This window comes from Euprymna scolopes, chromosome 35 (assembly GCF_053919585.1).
Source record: "Euprymna scolopes isolate OS-2025 chromosome 35, ASM5391958v1, whole genome shotgun sequence".
NCBI lineage: Eukaryota > Metazoa > Mollusca > Cephalopoda > Sepiida > Sepiolidae > Euprymna > Euprymna scolopes.
In genome coordinates this window covers 39803015-39808667 of record NC_136516.1, presented here as the reverse complement: position 1 = coordinate 39808667, position 5653 = coordinate 39803015, and positions in this window count along the sequence as shown.

Sequence of the window (5653 nt, the reverse complement as noted above, 5' to 3'; positions counted from 1 at the left end):
GATGCTATCAACTGTGTCTGTGTAGTTAGAGAAGCCAAGCCAATTACTGTGGTAGGCGTTAAAGTCATCAAATATGTATATTTCAGCGCTAGTGTCAAGGGAGAGGAGTGCTACATCTATGCTGTCAGGAACATGATTGATTAGAGTAAGGTCCTGGGTCTAGGGAGAGCGATAAAGAAAATATAGGTAGCTATATATATATATATATACATACATACATATATATATATATATATATATATATATATATATATATATTAGGTGTTGTTTTGGTTTGGTTTTAGCGATATGTTTTGAATGAATTCAATTATTTACAAAAGTGCATTTTTACCTAAATGCGAGTCGGGAATAATTTTCCCTTTTAACCAATTTGGTACCCCCACATGGGGAGCGGTATATATATATTATTTTTAAAATGTAATTATCCACTGACACGTGTTTCGTCGTCTACGACTCATCAGAGTGGCTGTATCTAGCTGTATTTTAAAAATAATATATATATATATATATATATATATATATATATATATATATATAGTTACTGAAATTTTGAAATACTTTCAGATTACAAAGACTATAAAATCAAAGTCTATATAAATATTAGTATCAATAATTATCAGACAATCCCAATCAGATAATAAAAAAGTACATTAGAGGAGGTAGGTTTAAATAGTCATCCACAGACGGACTGTTTCGCCGTATCACAGCTCTTCAGACTAGCACCCATCGAGTACCAATGATTAAACCTACAACCGTCTAGCTGATAATGTACTGTTCTACTTGCTGGCCTATGGGATCGGTGCCCGTAAACGATATCATCAAATGTCTATTTATATAAATATTTGACTGCAGCTTCTACGATGCTCAATTTGTTTGTTTATTTTATTTTATATTATTATTTTTTTTTTTACATAGGCATCACCACTTATCAAGGCCCAGAGGCCACTCGAGGATAAGGGTTAAAGAGTGTACAGTAATCAGTTGGACAATATAGTAATCGTTAGTAACTTGTTAACTTAAGTGGAACGGCTCATCAAGAACTTGTTATTTTACAAAGAGTTTCGCGTTAGGCACACACATACACACACACACACACACACACACACACACACACACACACACACACATACACATACATGCACACACACACACACACACACACACACATATATATATATATATATATAAGGTATAGATGTACAAAAGGATCTCATCAATATTCATAATAACTGCTGTGTGTTCTACCAACCGGTTAGATGACACGCAAATTACCTCCCTTGGGTATTGTTTATGGTGACCTTACAACAATACAAACGCCCAGCTTCACTTATCCGATTCGGCGAGAGAAGTGAAAAAGAGCACAAAAGCAAAAAAAAAAAAAAAAAAAAAAAAAAAAAAAAAAAAACAAACAACAAAGAAAACGTGGCCGTTCAAACTGACAAAACTAATCACCAATATTCAATCGGAAACAATATCAGATTATTTCCTCGCCAATCTCATCAAATTACGAGGTTGGCAAAACGATGTAGGCCGGCATTTTTGCCACGGACAATTTGACCAGCGATTGACATCGTAATGAGCTATCAATTTCGTATGCGTTCTAAAGGCGGTAAACGGGAGAAAACTATAATAAAAACAGGAATAAACTTATTAAAACTATAACAGGATTAATTCACGCTTAGAAGTAATACATCGAAATATGCTCACACGTCAACTTTCCTAATACATAAATATCATGAAAAAAGTGTATTCTGATGGATTTGTAAGGAAATTATTATTTTTGTGTGTAAATAGGATCTTTAAATTTTCGTTTCATCGTTCGTTTTTGCATTTCAATAACAAACATCATTATCCAGCCCTTTTCGCCTTGGGCGATTTAATCAGTCATACATCAGCGATTGAAAAAAAATAACACCACCACCTTGTTTACGCATGCGCGTCGTTGTTTTCAAAGTCGCTGTCATCGCCACTGCCGTTGTCGTCGTGAACCCAGGTTGTTCATCAACTGTTAAATACGATCACTTGGAAATCGGTTTATTTACAGAAAAGGGAGACACCTTCTAAACACACGATAAAGAGAGAGATCTAGAGGGGGAGATCATCTCACTGCACCAGCCACCCACGTAGGCTGATCGTCACCACTTTATTGGGGGAAGTTGTGAGAAACATTTTCCCTCCTTCAAATCTCGCCGGCCAAGGGATATATATATCTTTTCAATAAATATTAATAATTTTTATACCCAAAGACACCAGTGCTTCATGCTTACGCAAGCATCAGTGGAGAAAGTAATAATTACTGCTGGTTGCGGGACTCGAACGCAGTCAACAAAGCCGACTTTGACTTTGCAGGCTGGAGTTTTTCCACCTGGCCATCAAGAATTAATGTTTAGATGGAAGTGAATTAAGTTACTTGTGAAGTCATGCAAGCGGACTTGTCATAATTTAGACAGCGATAGGTGTAATTAAACAAACACGCAGTTTGTGAATGATGCACATAGCTAATTTGTGTCCTTTTCCACGATTCACAAATAGGGCTCAACTAGTCGTCATAGTCTGTACTAAGGTAACAGCAAAGACAGACACATAGCATTAACAACGTTGTTGCACAATGGTTTATCTTTGCTTCTGCATTCTTTTTACAGCATTGTACATTGCAAAGGTTAACATCAACAACTACTTGGCCTTCGGGACAAGGTCAAAGTGTAGTATCTGTTCCGGCAGATACTGCAAGCAAAGACCAGATGTGGGGGCAACCCCCACATACCTGACCTTTAACCAGCTCCCATTTCCCACCTCTCGGGAGCTGGTCCCCTTTTTCCCTTCCCCCTACCTTCACTCCTCACATTAAAAATTGGCCTTGTGCCTAATTTTCTCGGTGGGGGAGCAAATAAATACCATCTGTTCCGACAGATACTGCAAACAAAGACCATATGTGAGGGCGACCCCACATATAAGACCTTGGTCAATGTAGGGGCAACCCTTCATACCAATTGTCACTATCCAGCTCCCCTACTCCCCGGGAAGTTGGTCTCCATTTCCCCTTCACTCCTCACATTAAAAATCGGCCTTGTGCCTAATTTGCTCGGCGGGGGAGCAAATAAATACCTCAAAGTGTAGTATCTGTTCCGGCAGATACTGCAAGCAAAGACCCTATGTGGGGGCGACCCCACAGATAAGACCTCGGTCAATGTAGGGGCAACCCTTCATACCAATTGTCACTATCCAACTCCCATTTCTCACCCATCGGGAGCTGGTCCCCTTCCCCCCACTCTCTCTCCACATTAAAAAACGGCCTTGTGCCTAATTTTCTCGGTGGGGGAGCAAATAAATACCATCTGTTCCGACAGATACTGCAAACAAAGACCATATGTGAGGGCGACCCCACATATAAGACCTTGGTCAATGTAGGGGCAACCCTTCATACCAATTGTCACTATCCAGCTCCCCTACTCCCCGGGAAGTTGGTCTCCATTTCCCCTTCACTCCTCACATTAAAAATCGGCCTTGTGCCTAATTTGCTCGGCGGGGGAGCAAATAAATACCTCAAAGTGTAGTATCTGTTCCGGCAGATACTGCAAGCAAAGACCCTATGTGGGGGCGACCCCACAGATAAGACCTCGGTCAATGTAGGGGCAACCCTTCATACCAATTGTCACTATCCAACTCCCATTTCTCACCCATCGGGAGCTGGTCCCCTTCCCCCCACTCTCTCTCCACATTAAAAAACGGCCTTGTGCCTAATTTGCTCAGTGGGAAAGCAAATAAATACTCCTTGGTCAATGAAGGGGTAACCCTTCATACCAATTGTCACTATCCAGCTCCCCTACTCCCCGGGGAGTTGGTCCCCATTTCCCCTTCACTCCTCACTTTAAAAATCGGCCTTGTGCCTAATTTGCTCAGTGGGGGAGCAAATAAATACCTCAAAGTGTAGTATCCGTTCTTCAGATACTGCACTTCAATTTCTTGTTCTCTGTCAGTAAAGGAGAAATCCTTCACAACTGAGACAATTTTTATTTTTGTTCCTTTTCTCCTCGTTTACAAACGACCCTGGCCCGTGGGGAGACATTGTAAATAGGAGCAGTAGGAGGCAAATGAAGACAAAATTATTTTTATATATTATTTTTTTAATTGGAATTCATTATTCAGATGAGTATTATTTATCATTTTATTGTTTGCGGACTATTATTCACATCTTTCTTAGTTGTTGTTTTACGGACCGTAGTGATTCAACGTCTCTGTCCACTGCTCACAAATCAAACGTTGCTTCTAATCACGCAGCTGTTATAACTTATAAAAAAAGTAGATTACTAAGGTGCCATCAGCTAACGTCTCTATCCACTATTCAAAGGGACAATTGGCGCATTGGATATAGACGTTAAATCTCTACGATTCCAAGTGAGAATTGTCTGAGGATAGCGGTTTCAATCCTACCCAAAGCCGGCCAGAGCCTTACTTGGTCAAAACGTCGTGAAACGACAACAATTATGGATGGCAGTGATTGCTGAGAATGCAGTTAGGAGATTCGGAGTTTATATCGCGTCGCGGTTACCACCTGACGAAGGCCAGAAGAATAGTTGGCCGAAACATTGTGAAACAACAACTAATAAAGATGAGGATAATAGTCCGCAATAAATAATAAGATTATTATTATTATTATTATTATTATTATTTAGTTCACTGGCCAAAGAGAAATAACTTTCTATCTTTTTTCGCTCTGTATCATTTCGGACTTCCTTTCCGTGATGCTAAAGCTCTAACTAAAACTTAAAAACTTCTAATGGTATTTTCCTTTCACTCTGCTTAATCTAGCGTAATGTGGAAAATACCGCTTTTAAAAGACATTTTTTTCGCCGCCAAATCTGAATAGTGTTACACAAAAGATTTTCTGTCAGAACAGAATCTATTTCTTAAATCTATTTCTTAAATCTATTTCTTAAAGCTATTTCTAATATTCTATTATTGTAAAACAAACAGACAAGCAAGAACAAACAAACGGGATTATAAATCCACTTTCAGAAAAAAAAAAAACAAAGGCGGGAATCTAATGTTAGAAACAGATTAAAGAACTCTGTGGCAACATTAATTGTGGGTGTGTAAAAATAATGTAAAAAACGGTATTTTTCACATGAAGTTAGAATAAAAAAAGAAAAGTGGAAAATTCCGGGAAAGGGACTTTGGTTCACTGAAGTGTTACGACACGTTCATGTGTGGTATGTGAATATCCAACCATAAGCGGCACACCAGGACACCTGCTGCCAAAGATCCCCGACCGCCAGTCATAAGGTCGATTGTCACTGGCCAGTAGTCCCCCTTCTGTGGCTGGTCATTTCACACGCATAACAACCTTTGTGTGCGCGGAAGAGTGGACATATAATCGTCGGCCGAGAGGCTGATTCTGTTGCATGGTATCCTAGAGGGAACCTCCACATGGGTGGTGGCGGGTACTCAGCTCACGTCTCCTTTGTCATTGGGTGAACTCTCTAACTCCACCGGCGTCCCTGTCCTGCCGGTGGTAACAAGGCAGACCAACGCATGCTGACCAATCACAGAAAACAAGTTATAATAGCTGCGTGATTAGAAGCAACGTTTAATTTGTCAGCTTAAATGTTATTTGGGTCTGACTTTCAAAAATGATATGCCTCACAAAAAGGGA